Here is a 25916-nt window from a genome sequence, read left to right on the forward strand (position 1 = left end):
TATATATATATATATATATATATATATATATATATATATATTTCTCCGCCGAAATCACTTTTAAACCCATTTCCACCTTTTTTTCCCTTCTCTTCCTCTTACTTTTTTTTCACGTTTTTTTACGTTTTTCTCCTTTTCGCCTCTTTTCTGGGCGTATTATTCTTCTTTTTATTCTTTTTTTTCGTCTAATGCATACCCCATCAGTGCAGCAATGCTTATTCAATACCGCCAGCAGATGGAGACACTGGGGGATAATTTTCTAAGGATTTATACTGATTTTTCCTGTCTGAATTTGTCGCACAGAAAGTTGCAGGCCAAATATGTGTGACATTTCTGCGACTTTAGCTTCTAGAGCATTTTTACAACATTATACATAGGTGCTGAATACATAAAAAGCGACTGTTCAGCGACAGACAAGTCGCATCGGCTGAAAGTAGGCCAGAATGTCAGTCCATGTTGGAGCAGGTTTAGATACAGTCTAAAGTATAGATCTCAAAGTCTGTGCACAGAATTTAGCAAGGGCCTCGCACCTTCTGATGCATCAGGTAGGTGCACAATAGCATAGCCTAACCCTCTGTACTTTGGTCTATATTGATGCGGGACATAGACAGCCAGCTGATGACCAATCCATTAGTGCAATGGATGGCTGGAAGCATTTGTCTTTGCCTTTGCAATACCACAGAAGCAATGCATGGTCAATGTACAGCAATGACACACCTGTGTGAACAGCCAGGAGACCCCCCCCCCCCCCCCATGTTATGTTACATAGTTACATAGTTAGTACGGTCGAAAAAAGACATATGTCCATCAAGTTCAACCAGGGAATTAAGGGGTAGGGGTGTGGCGCGATATTGGGGAAGGGATGAGATTTTATATTTCTTCATAAGCATTAATCTTATTTTGTCAATTAGGAACATTCAGCACCCACCCGCTATCAAGGCAGCTGCCTATCATGTCATGCCCTACCTGCACAGGTGTGCTGGCTACTCAAATGATCCAATTAAGGAGGCCATTTAGTCAGCAGCAGCAGAAGTCCTGTGCCTGGACGCTCCAACAGGGGCCAGACACAAGCAGAAGCAGAAGCAGCAGAAGCAGCACCACCTTTTGTTTTTTGGCTGCAGCAGCAAGGCCCACAGGGCTGGCTAGCTGGCTAGCCAGCAAGCAGGTAGCAATGAAAGTAGGAATCTTTCTTTTTAACCCTGTAAGGGGGTGGTGCACTGTACCCGAAGATACTGCCATATCGGGTCAATGCATAGGGCGACGGAAGCAAGCTTCGAAATCGGCCCCCGTTCTCAAAAATCCATTTAATATATGGTCCCCAGATAGGGGACGTATCAGATATTAAACTGATAAGAACAGATACTACACTTGATCTTAGCCAAAAGGCCGAGAAGCGATAACCGTGAAAGGGGCGGGCCCAACAAGGTCCCCTTCATGGGCACTATCACTGCTTGCTGTCAGGGAGGCTGCCAGACAATTTTCCATGCACACTCTGGGCTGGGGGGCAGTCAACCACCAGTACACACAGCAGAACCTAAACCCATACCATTATTGCTAAGCAGCAAGACAGGGGCCCATTGCACTCCCACGGGGCCTTTTTAAATGCAATCCATAACCCGGATTTGCCAGGAACCCTTCTTACTCCTCCTACTTGCATGTGACACTGGGCTTAGGATCTGCATAGGAAACACACACACAAGCACACACCTACCTTTGTTGCCTGCAGATGCCTCCTTGGCTGTCCCCAAACGGTATCAAACCAACACCCACGGGAAGCTGTAAGCATAGAGGACATGCCTGCACCCCATTGGACTTACCTGTGTGGGTTAAATCCGGGTTATTTGACAACCTATGGCGGTGATGGTTCTGCTCAGGTAGAGCAGTGCTGATGCTCCTCATAAAGCTGTCGCTGCTGTGAAGGTTCTAGGTGACATCACAAATCCCTATGGTTACATACACAACAAAGCTGGGTTGTTGTTGTTTACACTCTGCAAGGCCTGTGGAAGTGAGTGACATCATAGCACTGTAGTTCTGAGGGTTCTAGATGGATGCAACAATCTCCTGTTGCTTCTATGAAGGCCATAATAGACGACATCACCAAACAGCTCCATAGTCACATACACAGCAAAGGAGAGATGTTGTTTACACCTAGTGATGTCAGTGGTATTGAGTGACATCACAGCACAGTGCTAAGGCTCCTGGGCCTGGACACAGCAGCGGCTGCAATATCTCAACGGAGAATACGTTTATATATATGTGTGTGTGTGCGCGTATATATATATATATATATATATATATATATATATATATATATATATATTTCTCCGCCGAAATCACTTTTAAACCCATTTCCACCTTTTTTTCCCTTCTCTTCCTCTTACTTTTTTTTCACGTTTTTTTACGTTTTTCTCCTTTTCGCCTCTTTTCTGGGCGTATTATTCTTCTTTTTCTTCTTTTTTTTCGTCTAATGCATACCCCATCAGTGCAGCAATGCTTATTCAATGCCGCCAGCAGATGGAGACACTGGGGGATAATTTTCTAAGGATTTATACTGATTTTTCCTGTCTGAATTTGTCGCACAGAAAGTTGCAGGCCAAATATGTGTGACATTTCTGCGACTTTAGCTTCTAGAGCATTTTTACAACATTATACATAGGTGCTGAATACATAAAAAGCGACTGTTCAGCGACAGACAAGTCGCATCGGCTGAAAGTAGGCCAGAATGTCAGTCCATGTTGGAGCAGGTTTAGATACAGTCTAAAGTATAGATCTCAAAGTCTGTGCACAGAATTTAGCAAGGGCCTCGCACCTTCTGATGCATCAGGTAGGTGCACAATAGCATAGCCTAACCCTCTGTACTTTGGTCTATATTGATGCGGGACATAGACAGCCAGCTGATGACCAATCCATTAGTGCAATGGATGGCTGGAAGCATTTGTCTTTGCCTTTGCAATACCACAGAAGCAATGCATGGTCAATGTACAGCAATGACACACCTGTGTGAACAGCCAGGAGACCCCCCCCCCCCCCCCATGTTATGTTACATAGTTACATAGTTAGTACGGTCGAAAAAAGACATATGTCCATCAAGTTCAACCAGGGAATTAAGGGGTAGGGGTGTGGCGCGATATTGGGGAAGGGATGAGATTTTATATTTCTTCATAAGCATTAATCTTATTTTGTCAATTAGGAACATTCAGCACCCACCCGCTATCAAGGCAGCTGCCTATCATGTCATGCCCTACCTGCACAGGTGTGCTGGCTACTCAAATGATCCAATTAAGGAGGCCATTTAGTCAGCAGCAGCAGAAGTCCTGTGCCTGGACGCTCCAACAGGGGCCAGACACAAGCAGAAGCAGAAGCAGCAGAAGCAGCAGCAGCAGCACCACCTTTTGTTTTTTGGCTGCAGCAGCAAGGCCCACAGGGCTGGCTAGCTGGCTAGCCAGCAAGCAGGTAGCAATGAAAGTAGGAATCTTTCTTTTTAACCCTGTAAGGGGGTGGTGCACTGTACCCGAAGATACTGCCATATCGGGTCAATGCATAGGGCGACGGAAGCAAGCTTCGAAATCGGCCCCCGTTCTCAAAAATCCATTTAATATATGGTCCCCAGATAGGGGACGTATCAGATATTAAACTGATAAGAACAGATACTACACTTGATCTTAGCCAAAAGGCCGAGAAGCGATAACCGTGAAAGGGGCGGGCCCAACAAGGTCCCCTTCATGGGCACTATCACTGCTTGCTGTCAGGGAGGCTGCCAGACAATTTTCCATGCACACTCTGGGCTGGGGGGCAGTCAACCACCAGTACACACAGCAGAACCTAAACCCATACCATTATTGCTAAGCAGCAAGACAGGGGCCCATTGCACTCCCACGGGGCCTTTTTAAATGCAATCCATAACCCGGATTTGCCAGGAACCCTTCTTACTCCTCCTACTTGCATGTGACACTGGGCTTAGGATCTGCATAGGAAACACACACACAAGCACACACCTACCTTTGTTGCCTGCAGATGCCTCCTTGGCTGTCCCCAAACGGTATCAAACCAACACCCACGGGAAGCTGTAAGCATAGAGGACATGCCTGCACCCCATTGGACTTACCTGTGTGGGTTAAATCCGGGTTATTTGACAACCTATGGCGGTGATGGTTCTGCTCAGGCAGAGCAGTGCTGATGCTCCTCATAAAGCTGTCGCTGCTGTGAAGGTTCTAGGTGACATCACAAATCCCTATGGTTACATACACAACAAAGCTGGGTTGTTGTTGTTTACACTCTGCAAGGCCTGTGGAAGTGAGTGACATCATAGCACTGTAGTTCTGAGGGTTCTAGATGGATGCAACAATCTCCTGTTGCTTCTATGAAGGCCATAATAGACGACATCACCAAACAGCTCCATAGTCACATACACAGCAAAGGAGAGATGTTGTTTACACCTAGTGATGTCAGTGGTATTGAGTGACATCACAGCACAGTGCTAAGGCTCCTGGGCCTGGACACAGCAGCGGCTGCAATATCTCAACGGAGAATACGTTTATATATATGTGTGTGTGTGCGCGTATATATATATATATATATATATATATATATATATATATATATATATATATATATTTCTCCGCCGAAATCACTTTTAAACCCATTTCCACCTTTTTTTCCCTTCTCTTCCTCTTACTTTTTTTTCACGTTTTTTTACGTTTTTCTCCTTTTCGCCTCTTTTCTGGGCGTATTATTCTTCTTTTTCTTCTTTTTTTTCGTCTAATGCATACCCCATCAGTGCAGCAATGCTTATTCAATACCGCCAGCAGATGGAGACACTGGGGGATAATTTTCTAAGGATTTATACTGATTTTTCCTGTCTGAATTTGTCGCACAGAAAGTTGCAGGCCAAATATGTGTGACATTTCTGCGACTTTAGCTTCTAGAGCATTTTTACAACATTATACATAGGTGCTGAATACATAAAAAGCGACTGTTCAGCGACAGACAAGTCGCATCGGCTGAAAGTAGGCCAGAATGTCAGTCCATGTTGGAGCAGGTTTAGATACAGTCTAAAGTATAGATCTCAAAGTCTGTGCACAGAATTTAGCAAGGGCCTCGCACCTTCTGATGCATCAGGTAGGTGCACAATAGCATAGCCTAACCCTCTGTACTTTGGTCTATATTGATGCGGGACATAGACAGCCAGCTGATGACCAATCCATTAGTGCAATGGATGGCTGGAAGCATTTGTCTTTGCCTTTGCAATACCACAGAAGCAATGCATGGTCAATGTACAGCAATGACACACCTGTGTGAACAGCCAGGAGACCCCCCCCCCCCCCATGTTATGTTACATAGTTACATAGTTAGTACGGTCGAAAAAAGACATATGTCCATCAAGTTCAACCAGGGAATTAAGGGGTAGGGGTGTGGCGCGATATTGGGGAAGGGATGAGATTTTATATTTCTTCATAAGCATTAATCTTATTTTGTCAATTAGGAACATTCAGCACCCACCCGCTATCAAGGCAGCTGCCTATCATGTCATGCCCTACCTGCACAGGTGTGCTGGCTACTCAAATGATCCAATTAAGGAGGCCATTTAGTCAGCAGCAGCAGAAGTCCTGTGCCTGGACGCTCCAACAGGGGCCAGACACAAGCAGAAGCAGAAGCAGCAGAAGCAGCAGCAGCAGCACCACCTTTTGTTTTTTGGCTGCAGCAGCAAGGCCCACAGGGCTGGCTAGCTGGCTAGCCAGCAAGCAGGTAGCAATGAAAGTAGGAATCTTTCTTTTTAACCCTGTAAGGGGGTGGTGCACTGTACCCGAAGATACTGCCATATCGGGTCAATGCATAGGGCGACGGAAGCAAGCTTCGAAATCGGCCCCCGTTCTCAAAAATCCATTTAATATATGGTCCCCAGATAGGGGACGTATCAGATATTAAACTGATAAGAACAGATACTACACTTGATCTTAGCCAAAAGGCCGAGAAGCGATAACCGTGAAAGGGGCGGGCCCAACAAGGTCCCCTTCATGGGCACTATCACTGCTTGCTGTCAGGGAGGCTGCCAGACAATTTTCCATGCACACTCTGGGCTGGGGGGCAGTCAACCACCAGTACACACAGCAGAACCTAAACCCATACCATTATTGCTAAGCAGCAAGACAGGGGCCCATTGCACTCCCACGGGGCCTTTTTAAATGCAATCCATAACCCGGATTTGCCAGGAACCCTTCTTACTCCTCCTACTTGCATGTGACACTGGGCTTAGGATCTGCATAGGAAACACACACACAAGCACACACCTACCTTTGTTGCCTGCAGATGCCTCCTTGGCTGTCCCCAAACGGTATCAAACCAACACCCACGGGAAGCTGTAAGCATAGAGGACATGCCTGCACCCCATTGGACTTACCTGTGTGGGTTAAATCCGGGTTATTTGACAACCTATGGCGGTGATGGTTCTGCTCAGGCAGAGCAGTGCTGATGCTCCTCATAAAGCTGTCGCTGCTGTGAAGGTTCTAGGTGACATCACAAATCCCTATGGTTACATACACAACAAAGCTGGGTTGTTGTTGTTTACACTCTGCAAGGCCTGTGGAAGTGAGTGACATCATAGCACTGTAGTTCTGAGGGTTCTAGATGGATGCAACAATCTCCTGTTGCTTCTATGAAGGCCATAATAGACGACATCACCAAACAGCTCCATAGTCACATACACAGCAAAGGAGAGATGTTGTTTACACCTAGTGATGTCAGTGGTATTGAGTGACATCACAGCACAGTGCTAAGGCTCCTGGGCCTGGACACAGCAGCGGCTGCAATATCTCAACGGAGAATACGTTTATATATATGTGTGTGTGTGCGCGTATATATATATATATATATATATATATATATATATATATATATATATATATATATATATTTCTCCGCCGAAATCACTTTTAAACCCATTTCCACCTTTTTTTCCCTTCTCTTCCTCTTACTTTTTTTTCACGTTTTTTTACGTTTTTCTCCTTTTCGCCTCTTTTCTGGGCGTATTATTCTTCTTTTTCTTCTTTTTTTTCGTCTAATGCATACCCCATCAGTGCAGCAATGCTTATTCAATACCGCCAGCAGATGGAGACACTGGGGGATAATTTTCTAAGGATTTATACTGATTTTTCCTGTCTGAATTTGTCGCACAGAAAGTTGCAGGCCAAATATGTGTGACATTTCTGCGACTTTAGCTTCTAGAGCATTTTTACAACATTATACATAGGTGCTGAATACATAAAAAGCGACTGTTCAGCGACAGACAAGTCGCATCGGCTGAAAGTAGGCCAGAATGTCAGTCCATGTTGGAGCAGGTTTAGATACAGTCTAAAGTATAGATCTCAAAGTCTGTGCACAGAATTTAGCAAGGGCCTCGCACCTTCTGATGCATCAGGTAGGTGCACAATAGCATAGCCTAACCCTCTGTACTTTGGTCTATATTGATGCGGGACATAGACAGCCAGCTGATGACCAATCCATTAGTGCAATGGATGGCTGGAAGCATTTGTCTTTGCCTTTGCAATACCACAGAAGCAATGCATGGTCAATGTACAGCAATGACACACCTGTGTGAACAGCCAGGAGACCCCCCCCCCCCCCCATGTTATGTTACATAGTTACATAGTTAGTACGGTCGAAAAAAGACATATGTCCATCAAGTTCAACCAGGGAATTAAGGGGTAGGGGTGTGGCGCGATATTGGGGAAGGGATGAGATTTTATATTTCTTCATAAGCATTAATCTTATTTTGTCAATTAGGAACATTCAGCACCCACCCGCTATCAAGGCAGCTGCCTATCATGTCATGCCCTACCTGCACAGGTGTGCTGGCTACTCAAATGATCCAATTAAGGAGGCCATTTAGTCAGCAGCAGCAGAAGTCCTGTGCCTGGACGCTCCAACAGGGGCCAGACACAAGCAGAAGCAGAAGCAGCAGAAGCAGCAGCAGCAGCACCACCTTTTGTTTTTTGGCTGCAGCAGCAAGGCCCACAGGGCTGGCTAGCTGGCTAGCCAGCAAGCAGGTAGCAATGAAAGTAGGAATCTTTCTTTTTAACCCTGTAAGGGGGTGGTGCACTGTACCCGAAGATACTGCCATATCGGGTCAATGCATAGGGCGACGGAAGCAAGCTTCGAAATCGGCCCCCGTTCTCAAAAATCCATTTAATATATGGTCCCCAGATAGGGGACGTATCAGATATTAAACTGATAAGAACAGATACTACACTTGATCTTAGCCAAAAGGCCGAGAAGCGATAACCGTGAAAGGGGCGGGCCCAACAAGGTCCCCTTCATGGGCACTATCACTGCTTGCTGTCAGGGAGGCTGCCAGACAATTTTCCATGCACACTCTGGGCTGGGGGGCAGTCAACCACCAGTACACACAGCAGAACCTAAACCCATACCATTATTGCTAAGCAGCAAGACAGGGGCCCATTGCACTCCCACGGGGCCTTTTTAAATGCAATCCATAACCCGGATTTGCCAGGAACCCTTCTTACTCCTCCTACTTGCATGTGACACTGGGCTTAGGATCTGCATAGGAAACACACACACAAGCACACACCTACCTTTGTTGCCTGCAGATGCCTCCTTGGCTGTCCCCAAACGGTATCAAACCAACACCCACGGGAAGCTGTAAGCATAGAGGACATGCCTGCACCCCATTGGACTTACCTGTGTGGGTTAAATCCGGGTTATTTGACAACCTATGGCGGTGATGGTTCTGCTCAGGCAGAGCAGTGCTGATGCTCCTCATAAAGCTGTCGCTGCTGTGAAGGTTCTAGGTGACATCACAAATCCCTATGGTTACATACACAACAAAGCTGGGTTGTTGTTGTTTACACTCTGCAAGGCCTGTGGAAGTGAGTGACATCATAGCACTGTAGTTCTGAGGGTTCTAGATGGATGCAACAATCTCCTGTTGCTTCTATGAAGGCCATAATAGACGACATCACCAAACAGCTCCATAGTCACATACACAGCAAAGGAGAGATGTTGTTTACACCTAGTGATGTCAGTGGTATTGAGTGACATCACAGCACAGTGCTAAGGCTCCTGGGCCTGGACACAGCAGCGGCTGCAATATCTCAACGGAGAATACGTTTATATATATGTGTGTGTGTGCGCGTATATATATATATATATATATATATATATATATATATATATATATATATTTCTCCGCCGAAATCACTTTTAAACCCATTTCCACCTTTTTTTCCCTTCTCTTCCTCTTACTTTTTTTTCACGTTTTTTTACGTTTTTCTCCTTTTCGCCTCTTTTCTGGGCGTATTATTCTTCTTTTTCTTCTTTTTTTTCGTCTAATGCATACCCCATCAGTGCAGCAATGCTTATTCAATACCGCCAGCAGATGGAGACACTGGGGGATAATTTTCTAAGGATTTATACTGATTTTTCCTGTCTGAATTTGTCGCACAGAAAGTTGCAGGCCAAATATGTGTGACATTTCTGCGACTTTAGCTTCTAGAGCATTTTTACAACATTATACATAGGTGCTGAATACATAAAAAGCGACTGTTCAGCGACAGACAAGTCGCATCGGCTGAAAGTAGGCCAGAATGTCAGTCCATGTTGGAGCAGGTTTAGATACAGTCTAAAGTATAGATCTCAAAGTCTGTGCACAGAATTTAGCAAGGGCCTCGCACCTTCTGATGCATCAGGTAGGTGCACAATAGCATAGCCTAACCCTCTGTACTTTGGTCTATATTGATGCGGGACATAGACAGCCAGCTGATGACCAATCCATTAGTGCAATGGATGGCTGGAAGCATTTGTCTTTGCCTTTGCAATACCACAGAAGCAATGCATGGTCAATGTACAGCAATGACACACCTGTGTGAACAGCCAGGAGACCCCCCCCCCCCCCCCATGTTATGTTACATAGTTACATAGTTAGTACGGTCGAAAAAAGACATATGTCCATCAAGTTCAACCAGGGAATTAAGGGGTAGGGGTGTGGCGCGATATTGGGGAAGGGATGAGATTTTATATTTCTTCATAAGCATTAATCTTATTTTGTCAATTAGGAACATTCAGCACCCACCCGCTATCAAGGCAGCTGCCTATCATGTCATGCCCTACCTGCACAGGTGTGCTGGCTACTCAAATGATCCAATTAAGGAGGCCATTTAGTCAGCAGCAGCAGAAGTCCTGTGCCTGGACGCTCCAACAGGGGCCAGACACAAGCAGAAGCAGAAGCAGCAGAAGCAGCAGCAGCAGCACCACCTTTTGTTTTTTGGCTGCAGCAGCAAGGCCCACAGGGCTGGCTAGCTGGCTAGCCAGCAAGCAGGTAGCAATGAAAGTAGGAATCTTTCTTTTTAACCCTGTAAGGGGGTGGTGCACTGTACCCGAAGATACTGCCATATCGGGTCAATGCATAGGGCGACGGAAGCAAGCTTCGAAATCGGCCCCCGTTCTCAAAAATCCATTTAATATATGGTCCCCAGATAGGGGACGTATCAGATATTAAACTGATAAGAACAGATTTTTTTTTTTTTTTTTTTACATTTTTATTGAAAAAACTCAAAAACTTAAATACATCACAAAAAATGTTTACAATACATCAAATACTGTTTTCCATAAATGTAAATTCCACATAGCTAATGCTTTTTTCTGCCCATATCTCTTTTTATCAATTAAATAGTACAAGTAAACTTCACTGTATATCATCTTCAAACATTCTTTTTCACAAATAAAATCTCTTTTGAAGACAAGGATATTACGAACTTTCCATAATACATTTTTTGTACAGTTGATAAAAATCCACAAAATTCTCTCTTTTTCTTTTGTAACTCCATCACTTTTGCCATATAAAACAACTTCATGATTTAAAACTTTTAGACCTGTTAGGAATTTCAATAAAGAACCAATTAGTCTAAAAACCTTTTGTGCAAAATAACAATTCCAGAAAAGGTGCAAAACAGTTTCATCTATATTGCAATTATCCCGGGGACAGACACATACAGCATTTAGACCTCTTCTATATTGGAAAAATCTTACCGTAAGACACTCATGGATAATCATCCATGCTAAATCCTTGTGCTCATTAAAAAGATATGGCTCGTTTACCTTTTTCCATATTTGTACACACCTATTATAAGAAAAATTAGAGACCATACATATTTCTTCTTGCAAATTTAACTGTACTTCTATCTTGCGAGCATCCCTCAAGGTTAACAAGTCAAAGTCTTTAAGGTTATACATACGTATAATTTTTTCTAAGATGGCATAATGTTTAGGCGGAGTTAAAAGTACAGGAGAAGATAATGATAAAAACACCCATTCTCTTTTTCTAAAAATATGTCCCGCAGAGTACTTTAAAAAACAGGACCATACACTTTTCATAAAAAGTCCCCTAAAACACCAACTAAAAAACCTTAAGTATAAAAATTTTCTAATACAGGGAACCTGTTTTCCTCCATTTTTTTGTGACTTATACATAGTATCTCTTTTTAATTTTTCTGCTTTAGAACTCCATAGAAACTCAAAGAGAATCCTCTGAAGTTGCCTAGACATAAGTTCATTAGGAGGATAAATCATATTTAAATAGAGCATAATGGGTATTAGCATAGCCTTAATCACCAAAATTTTACCTTCTAAGGATAATTTCCTAAGGGACCAAAAGTCTACCTTTTTCTTTACCTTTTCTTTTACCATTAGCCAACTTTCCTCACCATTGTTATTTTTATCAAAGATGACTCCAAGGATTTTTATTTTTTCTGACTGTAATTTTAGGTTTGGTATTTGCACGTTTTCCCATTTACCTATATAAAAACAGTCACATTTAGATAAATTAAGTTTAAAAGCAGAAGCTTTACAAAAGAAATCAGTAACATCAACAACTCTTTGTAAAGAGAAGGCACTTTCACAAAAAACATTAATATCATCCATATAGCCACACACTTTAAGGGTGGCATTATTACCTCCAGGAACTGGCACTCCTTTTATTATTTTATCATTCCTTATTAAGTTTAACAGAGGTTCTATTGCACATATAAACAGTATAGGAGACAGAGGGCAGCCTTGCTTTACCCCTGATGATAAATTAATAAAATCTGTAAGGAAACCATTTATTAAAATCCTGCTAAAAGAACCTTTATATAAGAGAGCAATTTGCTTAATAAATATGTTAGGAAAACCCATGCGTTGTAAAACCATCCATAAAAAACAATGTGATACTCTATCGAACGCTTTATGAAAATCTAGAGATAGAATGGCTAGATTTTGATTCCGCTCTTGCTGATACCATATGACGTCCCTAATAGCATTTAAAGGTTCAGCTACACTCCTTCCTGGGACACCACATACCTGATCCACATGGATGACCTTGTACAAAAACGGCTTCATTCTGTTAACAAAAATTTTTGACATAATCTTATAATCAACATTAAGAAGCGTAATTGGTCTCCAATTTTCTAAGCTGTTCCTATCCCCCTTTTTGGGGATCAGAGACACTATACCACTCCTCCAAGATAAAGGTAGAACATCAGAATTAAAAGCCTCCTTAAAAATATTAAGCAAATCATCTTTAAAAATCTCCCAAAAGGTTTTATAAAACTCTACAGGAAGTCCATCAGAACCTGGTGTTTTACCTGTGGATAAACTTTTAGCAGCAATTTCTAATTCTTGGCATCTTACTTCTGTGCAAAGTGCATCTTGGTCCTCCTTACTTAAACCACAATCTAAAGTGCTTAGGAGAAAATTAGCAGCAGATATATCAATGGGTTTCTCATTAAACAGATCTTGATAAAAGGATTTAGCTTTGGATAACATTCCTACATTAGTAGTTTCATCCTCAATGTTAATCATTAACTTTTTTGTTTCCATTACCTTTTTAAAAAAGAATCTTGTACACTTTTCATCCTTCTCTTTACATTCAACTTTGGAGTTAAAAATTATTTCTTTCCCTTTGTTAGTTATAGCCTTCTGAATATCACTTTTAACACTTAAAATCAGATCGTCTACATATACACCCAGCTCTTTGAGTTGATAATAGGTTTGTAGTTTTGTGTTAAGATCTCTATACCATTTCAATTTCTCTTTTGTTTTTTTAACACCCATCTTAATAAAATACTCTTTAAATTTTACCTTGCAGAATTCCCACCATGCTAAAAGAGAATTAAAATTAGTCCTTGAGTTCTGCAATTTTTTAAAAAGATAGATAAAATTACATTTAATTTCTTCATCTTCAAGCAAAGAGACATTCAGACGCCAGACTCCTTTGGCTCTGCAAACCCCATCAAACTTACATGTAGCAGATAAAATCTTATGATCTGAAAAAAAGGTAGAAGTCAATTGCATATTCCCATAAAATGCAAATCCAGAAGCAAAAATATAATCAATCCTTGACATATAAAGGCTATTCTCCCAGGTATACCCAGGGTCATTAGGGAAAGAGGTTCTCCACAAATCTTTTAAATTAAAATCAACTATAAAATCCTTTAGTTGTTTTTCAGTCTTATCTTTCCTTTGTTCAGATCCTCCAGCCCGCTCCTCTCCTGCCATTATACAATTAAAATCACCAGCGATGATAAGCGGGGATGAACCCGGTAAATAAAACTGAATTTTCTCTAATAAATCAGATCTTTCATCCTTATCTGGAGAGGCATATACATTTAAAAGTCTCATATTCATGTCATTATAAATAATATGAACGAGCAGGGCTCTACCGGGTACAATGTCTGTGAAGGAGGTAACTTTATACTCACTGCTCTTGAACAGTATGCCAACACCAGTCACTTTCCTCTCATTATCCCCTGACCACACAGACGGGCCAAGAGTCCATTCAGATCTCAAAGATGAATAATTGATATCATAATCAATGGCACATTCCTGTAAAAATAAAATGTCTGTAGGCAAAGAAGACAAGAAAGAAAATAAAGCAGCCCTCCTCTCTGGGCTCTTCAAACTCCTCACATTGAAGGAGGAGATATTAACACTTGGTAGCTCCTGGGTCATTCATTATCCTCAGACAAAGAACCCCAATCTGTAGGTGGTGACACAAATTCCTCAATATTAACAGGGTCGGATGCTGTTATAACCTTTTGGCAGACAATCTCCACGTTCCCCTCGTCCGCACTAACTCGACCACTCCTTTTGATGTTAAGGCCCTTTTCCTCTTTCCGGTCTCTGCTTTTCCTCTTTCGCCGTTCTTCTACATCCATCTCCTCTGTATCCCTTCTGGGCGGTCCAGGACCCTCAACTTCCATGAGAGGAGAACCCCTCACTTCTGTCTCAGGTCCCACGACCTTCCCCGGGGACACAATGCTTTTGGAGACATGAGCCACAGCAGGTATCACAGGAATTCCGGTAGCAGAAGACTCAGGCATCACTTTCAGGGTGTGGGTCTTAGGCACAGGCACAGCATCCATGGAGCTCTTCCTCATCGAGGGACCAGCCGACGTAGCCACAATATTGGCCCAGGAGCGTTGAGGACAATCCTTAAAAGCGTGTCCTTTCCGCTTACACACATTACACAGAATCTCATTTTGACAGTCCAAAGTGGTGTGGCCTTTTTGGCCACATCTTTTGCAAATAACCACTTCCTCTTTGCAAGATTCTTGTGTATGACCATATTCATGGCATTTCCTGCAATAATACGGCATCCCAGGGTAGAATAAATAGCCACGTTTACGCCCAATTAAAAAATTTGCAGGTGGGCGACACAGACCTCCAATTCCTCTCACATCTTCTCTGAACTTAACAGCAAACTTATGCTTTCCAGTCCAAAAGTCCATTGCATTCATTATTTTATGAGAGTATTTGACTTCCGCACAATATTGGTTTAAAAATAAGACAATGTCTCTTATATCCACGTATGGATCGTGCATAGTAACCACCAGTGGAACATCGCCATTAGAATATAGAGCAATGAAAACAAGTCCTTTCATATCCTCCTCATTGGCAAGCTCCCGAACTTTCTCAAACATATGGTCACATGCAGATGCGGAAGTCAAGGTAAGAATGAAAAGTCCTTTACCTGGGTCTTTTAGGCAAAACACATCTTCTCTCTGAATGTGCAATAAATCCAGCATAATTCTCTTGACAAAAAATTCCAAAGTCATCTTCTCCTTTTTCTCCTCATCCACTTCAATACGGAAGGTGTTCTTAATCCGAGTTTCAGTATGCGCAGCAAACCTAAGGGTCGCCATGGGGGATCGCCTTCCCGTTCTTTGTAAGTCCTCCTCCTATAGCAGCATGAGGCTTAAGACGGCTAAAAAACCGCCGATGCCTCAAGGCCGAAGGTTCGACGAACTCAGAGCCCCTTGACAAGATACAAGATCTTAGCCAAAAGGCCGAGAAGCGATAACCGTGAAAGGGGCGGGCCCAACAAGGTCCCCTTCATGGGCACTATCACTGCTTGCTGTCAGGGAGGCTGCCAGACAATTTTCCATGCACACTCTGGGCTGGGGGGCAGTCAACCACCAGTACACACAGCAGAACCTAAACCCATACCATTATTGCTAAGCAGCAAGACAGGGGCCCATTGCACTCCCACGGGGCCTTTTTAAATGCAATCCATAACCCGGATTTGCCAGGAACCCTTCTTACTCCTCCTACTTGCATGTGACACTGGGCTTAGGATCTGCATAGGAAACACACACACAAGCACACACCTACCTTTGTTGCCTGCAGATGCCTCCTTGGCTGTCCCCAAACGGTATCAAACCAACACCCACGGGAAGCTGTAAGCATAGAGGACATGCCTGCACCCCATTGGACTTACCTGTGTGGGTTAAATCCGGGTTATTTGACAACCTATGGCGGTGATGGTTCTGCTCAGGCAGAGCAGTGCTGATGCTCCTCATAAAGCTGTCGCTGCTGTGAAGGTTCTAGGTGACATCACAAATCCCTATGGTTACATACACAACAAAGCTGGGTTGTTGTTGTTTACACTCTGCAAGGCCTGTGGAAGTGAGTGACATCATAGCACTGTAGTTCTGAGGGTTCTAGATGGATGCAACAATCTCCTGTTGCTTCTATGAAGGCCATAATAGACGACATCACCAAACAGCTCCATAGTCACATACACAGCAAAGGAGAGATGTTGTTTACACCTAGTGATGTCAGTGGTATTGAGTGACATCACAGCACAGTGCTAAGGCTCCTGGGCCTGGACACAGCAGCGGCTGCAATATCTCAACGGAGAATACGTTTATATATATGTGTGTGTGTGCGCGTATATATATATATATATATATATATATATATATATATATATATTTCTCCGCCGAAATCACTTTTAAACCCATTTCCACCTTTTTTTCCCTTCTCTTCCTCTTACTTTTTTTTCACGTTTTTTTACGTTTTTCTCCTTTTCGCCTCTTTTCTGGGCGTATTATTCTTCTTTTTCTTCTTTTTTTCCGTCTAATGCATACCCCATCAGTGCAGCAATGCTTATTCAATACCGCCAGCAGATGGAGACACTGGGGGATAATTTTCTAAGGATTTATACTGATTTTTCCTGTCTGAATTTGTCGCACAGAAAGTTGCAGGCCAAATATGTGTGACATTTCTGCGACTTTAGCTTCTAGAGCATTTTTACAACATTATACATAGGTGCTGAATACATAAAAAGCGACTGTTCAGCGACAGACAAGTCGCATCGGCTGAAAGTAGGCCAGAATGTCAGTCCATGTTGGAGCAGGTTTAGATACAGTCTAAAGTATAGATCTCAAAGTCTGTGCACAGAATTTAGCAAGGGCCTCGCACCTTCTGATGCATCAGGTAGGTGCACAATAGCATAGCCTAACCCTCTGTACTTTGGTCTATATTGATGCGGGACATAGACAGCCAGCTGATGACCAATCCATTAGTGCAATGGATGGCTGGAAGCATTTGTCTTTGCCTTTGCAATACCACAGAAGCAATGCATGGTCAATGTACAGCAATGACACACCTGTGTGAACAGCCAGGAGACCCCCCCCCCCCCCCCATGTTATGTTACATAGTTACATAGTTAGTACGGTCGAAAAAAGACATATGTCCATCAAGTTCAACCAGGGAATTAAGGGGTAGGGGTGTGGCGCGATATTGGGGAAGGGATGAGATTTTATATTTCTTCATAAGCATTAATCTTATTTTGTCAATTAGGAACATTCAGCACCCACCCGCTATCAAGGCAGCTGCCTATCATGTCATGCCCTACCTGCACAGGTGTGCTGGCTACTCAAATGATCCAATTAAGGAGGCCATTTAGTCAGCAGCAGCAGAAGTCCTGTGCCTGGACGCTCCAACAGGGGCCAGACACAAGCAGAAGCAGAAGCAGCAGAAGCAGCACCACCTTTTGTTTTTTGGCTGCAGCAGCAAGGCCCACAGGGCTGGCTAGCTGGCTAGCCAGCAAGCAGGTAGCAATGAAAGTAGGAATCTTTCTTTTTAACCCTGTAAGGGGGTGGTGCACTGTACCCGAAGATACTGCCATATCGGGTCAATGCATAGGGCGACGGAAGCAAGCTTCGAAATCGGCCCCCGTTCTCAAAAATCCATTTAATATATGGTCCCCAGATAGGGGACGTATCAGATATTAAACTGATAAGAACAGATACTACACTTGATCTTAGCCAAAAGGCCGAGAAGCGATAACCGTGAAAGGGGCGGGCCCAACAAGGTCCCCTTCATGGGCACTATCACTGCTTGCTGTCAGGGAGGCTGCCAGACAATTTTCCATGCACACTCTGGGCTGGGGGGCAGTCAACCACCAGTACACACAGCAGAACCTAAACCCATACCATTATTGCTAAGCAGCAAGACAGGGGCCCATTGCACTCCCACGGGGCCTTTTTAAATGCAATCCATAACCCGGATTTGCCAGGAACCCTTCTTACTCCTCCTACTTGCATGTGACACTGGGCTTAGGATCTGCATAGGAAACACACACACAAGCACACACCTACCTTTGTTGCCTGCAGATGCCTCCTTGGCTGTCCCCAAACGGTATCAAACCAACACCCACGGGAAGCTGTAAGCATAGAGGACATGCCTGCACCCCATTGGACTTACCTGTGTGGGTTAAATCCGGGTTATTTGACAACCTATGGCGGTGATGGTTCTGCTCAGGCAGAGCAGTGCTGATGCTCCTCATAAAGCTGTCGCTGCTGTGAAGGTTCTAGGTGACATCACAAATCCCTATGGTTACATACACAACAAAGCTGGGTTGTTGTTGTTTACACTCTGCAAGGCCTGTGGAAGTGAGTGACATCATAGCACTGTAGTTCTGAGGGTTCTAGATGGATGCAACAATCTCCTGTTGCTTCTATGAAGGCCATAATAGACGACATCACCAAACAGCTCCATAGTCACATACACAGCAAAGGAGAGATGTTGTTTACACCTAGTGATGTCAGTGGTATTGAGTGACATCACAGCACAGTGCTAAGGCTCCTGGGCCTGGACACAGCAGCGGCTGCAATATCTCAACGGAGAATACGTTTATATATATGTGTGTGTGTGCGCGTATATATATATATATATATATATATATATATATATATATATATATATTTCTCCGCCGAAATCACTTTTAAACCCATTTCCACCTTTTTTTCCCTTCTCTTCCTCTTACTTTTTTTTCACGTTTTTTTACGTTTTTCTCCTTTTCGCCTCTTTTCTGGGCGTATTATTCTTCTTTTTCTTCTTTTTTTTCGTCTAATGCATACCCCATCAGTGCAGCAATGCTTATTCAATACCGCCAGCAGATGGAGACACTGGGGGATAATTTTCTAAGGATTTATACTGATTTTTCCTGTCTGAATTTGTCGCACAGAAAGTTGCAGGCCAAATATGTGTGACATTTCTGCGACTTTAGCTTCTAGAGCATTTTTACAACATTATACATAGGTGCTGAATACATAAAAAGCGACTGTTCAGCGACAGACAAGTCGCATCGGCTGAAAGTAGGCCAGAATGTCAGTCCATGTTGGAGCAGGTTTAGATACAGTCTAAAGTATAGATCTCAAAGTCTGTGCACAGAATTTAGCAAGGGCCTCGCACCTTCTGATGCATCAGGTAGGTGCACAATAGCATAGCCTAACCCTCTGTACTTTGGTCTATATTGATGCGGGACATAGACAGCCAGCTGATGACCAATCCATTAGTGCAATGGATGGCTGGAAGCATTTGTCTTTGCCTTTGCAATACCACAGAAGCAATGCATGGTCAATGTACAGCAATGACACACCTGTGTGAACAGCCAGGAGACCCCCCCCCCCCCCCCCATGTTATGTTACATAGTTACATAGTTAGTACGGTCGAAAAAAGACATATGTCCATCAAGTTCAACCAGGGAATTAAGGGGTAGGGGTGTGGCGCGATATTGGGGAAGGGATGAGATTTTATATTTCTTCATAAGCATTAATCTTATTTTGTCAATTAGGAACATTCAGCACCCACCCGCTATCAAGGCAGCTGCCTATCATGTCATGCCCTACCTGCACAGGTGTGCTGGGGCTACTCAAATGATCCAATTAAGGAGGCCATTTAGTCAGCAGCAGCAGAAGTCCTGTGCCTGGACGCTCCAACAGGGGCCAGACACAAGCAGAAGCAGAAGCAGCAGAAGCAGCAGCAGCAGCACCACCTTTTGTTTTTTGGCTGCAGCAGCAAGGCCCACAGGGCTGGCTAGCTGGCTAGCCAGCAAGCAGGTAGCAATGAAAGTAGGAATCTTTCTTTTTAACCCTGTAAGGGGGTGGTGCACTGTACCCGAAGATACTGCCATATCGGGTCAATGCATAGGGCGACGGAAGCAAGCTTCGAAATCGGCCCCCGTTCTCAAAAATCCATTTAATATATGGTCCCCAGATAGGGGACGTATCAGATATTAAACTGATAAGAACAGATACTACACTTGATCTTAGCCAAAAGGCCGAGAAGCGATAACCGTGAAAGGGGCGGGCCCAACAAGGTCCCCTTCATGGGCACTATCACTGCTTGCTGTCAGGGAGGCTGCCAGACAATTTTCCATGCACACTCTGGGCTGGGGGGCAGTCAACCACCAGTACACACAGCAGAACCTAAACCCATACCATTATTGCTAAGCAGCAAGACAGGGGCCCATTGCACTCCCACGGGGCCTTTTTAAATGCAATCCATAACCCGGATTTGCCAGGAACCCTTCTTACTCCTCCTACTTGCATGTGACACTGGGCTTAGGATCTGCATAGGAAACACACACACAAGCACACACCTACCTTTGTTGCCTGCAGATGCCTCCTTGGCTGTCCCCAAACGGTATCAAACCAACACCCACGGGAAGCTGTAAGCATAGAGGACATGCCTGCACCCCATTGGACTTACCTGTGTGGGTTAAATCCGGGTTATTTGACAACCTATGGCGGTGATGGTTCTGCTCAGGCAGAGCAGTGCTGATGCTCCTCATAAAGCTGTCGCTGCTGTGAAGGTTCTAGGTGACATCACAAATCCCTATGGTTACATACACAACAAAGCTGGGTTGTTGTTGTTTACACTCTGCAAGGCCTGTGGAAGTGAGTGACATCATAGCACTGTAGTTCTGAGGGTTCTAGATGGATGCAACAATCTCCTGTTGCTTCTATGAAGGCCATAATAGACGACATCACCAAACAGCTCCATAGTCACATACACAGCAAAGGAGAGATGTTGTTTACACCTAGTGATGTCAGTGGTATTGAGTGACATCACAGCACAGTGCTAAGGCTCCTGGGCCTGGACACAGCAGCGGCTGCAATATCTCAACGGAGAATACGTTTATATATATGTGTGTGTGTGCGCGTATATATATATATATATATATATATATATATATATATTCTCCGCCGAAATCACTTTTAAACCCATTTCCACCTTTTTTTCCCTTCTCTTCCTCTTACTTTTTTTTCACGTTTTTTTACGTTTTTCTCCTTTTCACCTCTTTTCTGGGCGTATTATTCTTCTTTTTCTTCTTTTTTTTCGTCTAATGCATACCCCATCAGTGCAGCAATGCTTATTCAATACCGCCAGCAGATGGAGACACTGGGGGATAATTTTCTAAGGATTTATACTGATTTTTCCTGTCTGAATTTGTCGCACAGAAAGTTGCAGGCCAAATATGTGTGACATTTCTGCGACTTTAGCTTCTAGAGCATTTTTACAACATTATACATAGGTGCTGAATACATAAAAAGCGACTGTTCAGCGACAGACAAGTCGCATCGGCTGAAAGTAGGCCAGAATGTCAGTCCATGTTGGAGCAGGTTTAGATACAGTCTAAAGTATAGATCTCAAAGTCTGTGCACAGAATTTAGCAAGGGCCTCGCACCTTCTGATGCATCAGGTAGGTGCACAATAGCATAGCCTAACCCTCTGTACTTTGGTCTATATTGATGCGGGACATAGACAGCCAGCTGATGACCAATCCATTAGTGCAATGGATGGCTGGAAGCATTTGTCTTTGCCTTTGCAATACCACAGAAGCAATGCATGGTCAATGTACAGCAATGACACACCTGTGTGAACAGCCAGGAGACCCCCCCCCCCCCCCCCATGTTATGTTACATAGTTACATAGTTAGTACGGTCGAAAAAAGACATATGTCCATCAAGTTCAACCAGGGAATTAAGGGGTAGGGGTGTGGCGCGATATTGGGGAAGGGATGAGATTTTATATTTCTTCATAAGCATTAATCTTATTTTGTCAATTAGGAACATTCAGCACCCACCCGCTATCAAGGCAGCTGCCTATCATGTCATGCCCTACCTGCACAGGTGTGCTGGCTACTCAAATGATCCAATTAAGGAGGCCATTTAGTCAGCAGCAGCAGAAGTCCTGTGCCTGGACGCTCCAACAGGGGCCAGACACAAGCAGAAGCAGAAGCAGCAGAAGCAGCAGCAGCAGCACCACCTTTTGTTTTTTGGCTGCAGCAGCAAGGCCCACAGGGCTGGCTAGCTGGCTAGCCAGCAAGCAGGTAGCAATGAAAGTAGGAATCTTTCTTTTTAACCCTGTAAGGGGGTTGTCACGATGCCGGCTGGCAGGTAGTGGATCCTCTGTGCCAGAGAGGGATGGAGAGGACCGCGCTAGTGGACCGGTTCTAAGCCACTACAGGTTTTCACCAGAGCCCGCCGCAAAGCGGGATGGTCTTGCTGCGGCGGTAGTGACCAGGTCGTATCCACTAGCAACGGCTTACCTCTCTGGCTGCTGAAGATGCTGAAGATAGGCGAGGTACAAGGGAGTAGGCAGAAGCAAGGTCGGACGTAGCAGAAGGTCGGGGGCAGGCGGCAAGGATCGTAGTCAGGGGCAACGGCAGGAGGTCAGGAACACGGACTAGGAACAGACAAGGGAACGCTTTCACTAGGCACAAGTGCATCAAGATCCGGCCAGGGAGTGCAAGGGAGGAGACTAGATATAGGGAAGTGCACAGGTGGGAGCCAATAAGCTAATTGGGAAGATTGGGCCAGGCACCATCATTGGTGCACTGGCCCTTTAAATCGCAGAGACCCGGCGCGCGCGCGCCCTAGGGAGCGGGGCCGCGCGCGCCGGGACAGGACCGAGGGAGAGCGAGTCAGTTACGGGGGCCGGGGTGCGCATCGCGAGCGGGCGCTATCCGCATCGCGAATCGCATCCCGGCTGAAGGCGGGACCGCAGCGCACCCGGTCAGTGGATCTGACCGGGACGCTGCAACAACGAAGATGAGGCGAGCGCTCCGGGGAGGAACGGGGACCCGGAGCGCTCGGCGTAACAGTACCCCCCCCCTTGGGTCTCCCCCTCTTCTTGGGGCCAAAGAACCTGAGGAAAAAAAAGTCAATTTTTCCGTGATGAGGTCCGATGCAAATTAGGAGGGGTTCTGTGTGGAAACGTACGAGACAGTCCAATCTTTTATTGTAAAAACAATAGATGTAGAGGGGTCTGGCGAGACTGGTCACAGGAACGTAGAACCTGTTGATGAGAGAGGCCAAAAAAAATTTTCCTGCAGATCCGGAATCCAAGAAGAGCATAGTAGAGAAGGAGAAGGTAGAGGCTGATATCCGCACAGGCACAGTAAGGCGTGGAGAAGCAGAGTTGACATCAAGAACTGTGTCACCTTTGTGCGGAGTCAGCGTACGTCTTTCCAGGCGGGGAGGACGGATAGGACAATCCTTCAGGAAGTGTTCGGTACCGGCATAGTACAGGCAAAGATTCTCCATGCGGCGTCGTGTCCTCTCTTGAGGTGTCAAGCGAGACCGGTCAACTTGCATAGCCTCCGCGGCGGGAAGCACAGGAACAGATTGCAGAGGACCAGAGGAGAGAGGAGCCGGGGAGAAAAAACGCTTCGTGCGAACAAAGTCCATATCCAGGCGAAGCTCCAGACGCCATCCGGAAGAACGCATGTCAATGCGAGTGGCAAGATGAATGAGTTCATGTAGGTCAGCAGGAGTCTCTCGTGCGGCCAGAACATCTTTAATGTTGCTGGATAGGCCTTTTTTAAAGGTCGCGCAGAGAACCTCACTATTCCAGGACAACTCGTAAGCAAGAGCACGGAACTGAATGGCGTACTCGCCAACGGAAGAAACACCCTGGGCCAGGTTCAGCAGGGCAATCTCGGCTGAAGAAGCTCGGGCAGGTTCCTCAAAGACACTTCGAATTTCCGAGAAGAAGGAGTGTACAGAGGCAGTGACGGGGTCATTGCGGTCCCAGAGCGGTGCGGCCCATGACAGGGCTTTTCCAGACAGAAGGCAGAACACGAAAGCCACCTTAGACCTTTCAGTAGGAAACTGGTCCGACATCATCTCCAAGTGCTGGGAACATTGCGAAAGAAAGCCACAGCAAAACTTAGAGTCCCCATCAAATTTATCCGGCAAGGATAAGCGTATCCCAGGAGCGGCCACTCGCTGCGGAGGAGGTGCAGGAGCTGGCGGAGGAGATGACTGCTGAAGCTGCGACTGAAGTTGGTGCGAAATGGTGGACATTTCCGACAGCTGACGGGTTAGAAGGGCGATCTGTCGGGCTTGCTGGGCGGCCACCGTGGTTAGGTCAGCGACAACTGACAGAGGAACTTCAGCGGGATCCATGGCCGGATCTACTGTCACGATGCCGGCTGGCAGGTAGTGGATCCTCTGTGCCAGAGAGGGATGGAGAGGACCGCGCTAGTGGACCGGTTCTAAGCCACTACAGGTTTTCACCAGAGCCCGCCGCAAAGCGGGATGGTCTTGCTGCGGCGGTAGTGACCAGGTCGTATCCACTAGCCACGGCTTACCTCTCTGGCTGCTGAAGATGCTGAAGATAGGCGAGGTACAAGGGAGTAGGCAGAAGCAAGGTCGGACGTAGCAGAAGGTCGGGGGCAGGCGGCAAGGATCGTAGTCAGGGGCAACGGCAGGAGGTCAGGAACACGGACTAGGAACAGACAAGGGAACGCTTTCACTAGGCACAAGTGCATCAAGATCCGGCCAGGGAGTGCAAGGGAGGAGACTAGATATAGGGAAGTGCACAGGTGGGAGCCAATAAGCTAATTGGGAAGATTGGGCCAGGCACCATCATTGGTGCACTGGCCCTTTAAATCGCAGAGACCCGGCGCGCGCGCGCCCTAGGGAGCGGGGCCGCGCGCGCCGGGACAGGACCGAGGGAGAGCGAGTCAGGTACGGGGGCCGGGGTGCGCATCGCGAGCGGGCGCTATCCGCATCGCGAATCGCATCCCGGCTGAAGGCGGGACCGCAGCGCACCCGGTCAGTGGATCTGACCGGGACGCTGCAACAACGAAGATGAGGCGAGCGCTCCGGGGAGGAACGGGGACCCGGAGCGCTCGGCGTAACAGGGGTGGTGCACTGTACCCGAAGATACTGCCATATCGGCTCAATGCATAGGGCGACGGAAGCAAGCTTCGAAATCGGCCCCCGTTCTCAAAAATCCATTTAATATATGGTCCCCAGATAGGGGACGTATCAGATATTAAACTGATAAGAACAGATACTACACTTGATCTTAGCCAAAAGGCCGAGAAGCGATAACCGTGAAAGGGGCGGGCCCAACAAGGTCCCCTTCATGGGCACTATCACTGCTTGCTGTCAGGGAGGCTGCCAGACAATTTTCCATGCACACTCTGGGCTGGGGGGCAGTCAACCACCAGTACACACAGCAGAACCTAAACCCATACCATTATTGCTAAGCAGCAAGACAGGGGCCCATTGCACTCCCACGGGGCCTTTTTAAATGCAATCCATAACCCGGATTTGCCAGGAACCCTTCTTACTCCTCCTACTTGCATGTGACACTGGGCTTAGGATCTGCATAGGAAACACACACACAAGCACACACCTACCTTTGTTGCCTGCAGATGCCTCCTTGGCTGTCCCCAAACGGTATCAAACCAACACCCACGGGAAGCTGTAAGCATAGAGGACATGCCTGCACCCCATTGGACTTACCTGTGTGGGTTAAATCCGGGTTATTTGACAACCTATGGCGGTGATGGTTCTGCTCAGGCAGAGCAGTGCTGATGCTCCTCATAAAGCTGTCGCTGCTGTGAAGGTTCTAGGTGACATCACAAATCCCTATGGTTACATACACAACAAAGCTGGGTTGTTGTTGTTTACACTCTGCAAGGCCTGTGGAAGTGAGTGACATCATAGCACTGTAGTTCTGAGGGTTCTAGATGGATGCAACAATCTCCTGTTGCTTCTATGAAGGCCATAATAGACGACATCACCAAACAGCTCCATAGTCACATACACAGCAAAGGAGAGATGTTGTTTACACCTAGTGATGTCAGTGGTATTGAGTGACATCACAGCACAGTGCTAAGGCTCCTGGGCCTGGACACAGCAGCGGCTGCAATATCTCAACGGAGAATACGTTTATATATATGTGTGTGTGTGCGCGTATATATATATATATATATATATATATATATATATATATATATATATATATATATATTTCTCCGCCGAAATCACTTTTAA

At 45.4% G+C, this 25916-nt stretch overlaps 8 non-coding genes across 8 annotated transcripts; all 8 read right to left on the reverse strand.

The window, feature by feature from the left end:
* Positions 1 to 1207: 1207 nt before the first annotated feature.
* LOC130324366 (U2 spliceosomal RNA) lies at positions 1208 to 1398 on the reverse strand. Its single transcript, XR_008869385.1, has one exon. It is a non-coding gene; the product is annotated as a U2 spliceosomal RNA (small nuclear RNA).
* Positions 1399 to 3495: 2097 nt separating this feature from the next.
* Positions 3496 to 3686, reverse strand: LOC130324367 (U2 spliceosomal RNA). The gene has a single exon (XR_008869386.1). It is a non-coding gene; the product is annotated as a U2 spliceosomal RNA (small nuclear RNA).
* A 2101-nt stretch (positions 3687 to 5787) lies between these two features.
* Positions 5788 to 5978, reverse strand: LOC130324356 (U2 spliceosomal RNA). Its single transcript, XR_008869376.1, has one exon. It is a non-coding gene; the product is annotated as a U2 spliceosomal RNA (small nuclear RNA).
* A 2106-nt stretch (positions 5979 to 8084) lies between these two features.
* Positions 8085 to 8275, reverse strand: LOC130324357 (U2 spliceosomal RNA). The gene has a single exon (XR_008869377.1). It is a non-coding gene; the product is annotated as a U2 spliceosomal RNA (small nuclear RNA).
* Positions 8276 to 10372: 2097 nt separating this feature from the next.
* On the reverse strand, positions 10373 to 10566 carry LOC130324363 (U2 spliceosomal RNA). Its single transcript, XR_008869382.1, has one exon. It is a non-coding gene; the product is annotated as a U2 spliceosomal RNA (small nuclear RNA).
* Positions 10567 to 17429: 6863 nt separating this feature from the next.
* On the reverse strand, positions 17430 to 17620 carry LOC130324358 (U2 spliceosomal RNA). Its single transcript, XR_008869378.1, has one exon. It is a non-coding gene; the product is annotated as a U2 spliceosomal RNA (small nuclear RNA).
* A 2098-nt stretch (positions 17621 to 19718) lies between these two features.
* On the reverse strand, positions 19719 to 19909 carry LOC130324359 (U2 spliceosomal RNA). The gene has a single exon (XR_008869379.1). It is a non-coding gene; the product is annotated as a U2 spliceosomal RNA (small nuclear RNA).
* Positions 19910 to 24772: 4863 nt separating this feature from the next.
* LOC130324361 (U2 spliceosomal RNA) lies at positions 24773 to 24963 on the reverse strand. The gene has a single exon (XR_008869380.1). It is a non-coding gene; the product is annotated as a U2 spliceosomal RNA (small nuclear RNA).
* Positions 24964 to 25916: the final 953 nt, after the last annotated feature.

The sequence above is a fragment of the Hyla sarda genome, unplaced genomic scaffold (genome assembly GCF_029499605.1).
Source record: "Hyla sarda isolate aHylSar1 unplaced genomic scaffold, aHylSar1.hap1 scaffold_2638, whole genome shotgun sequence".
NCBI classification, from domain to species: Eukaryota; Metazoa; Chordata; class Amphibia; order Anura; family Hylidae; genus Hyla; species Hyla sarda.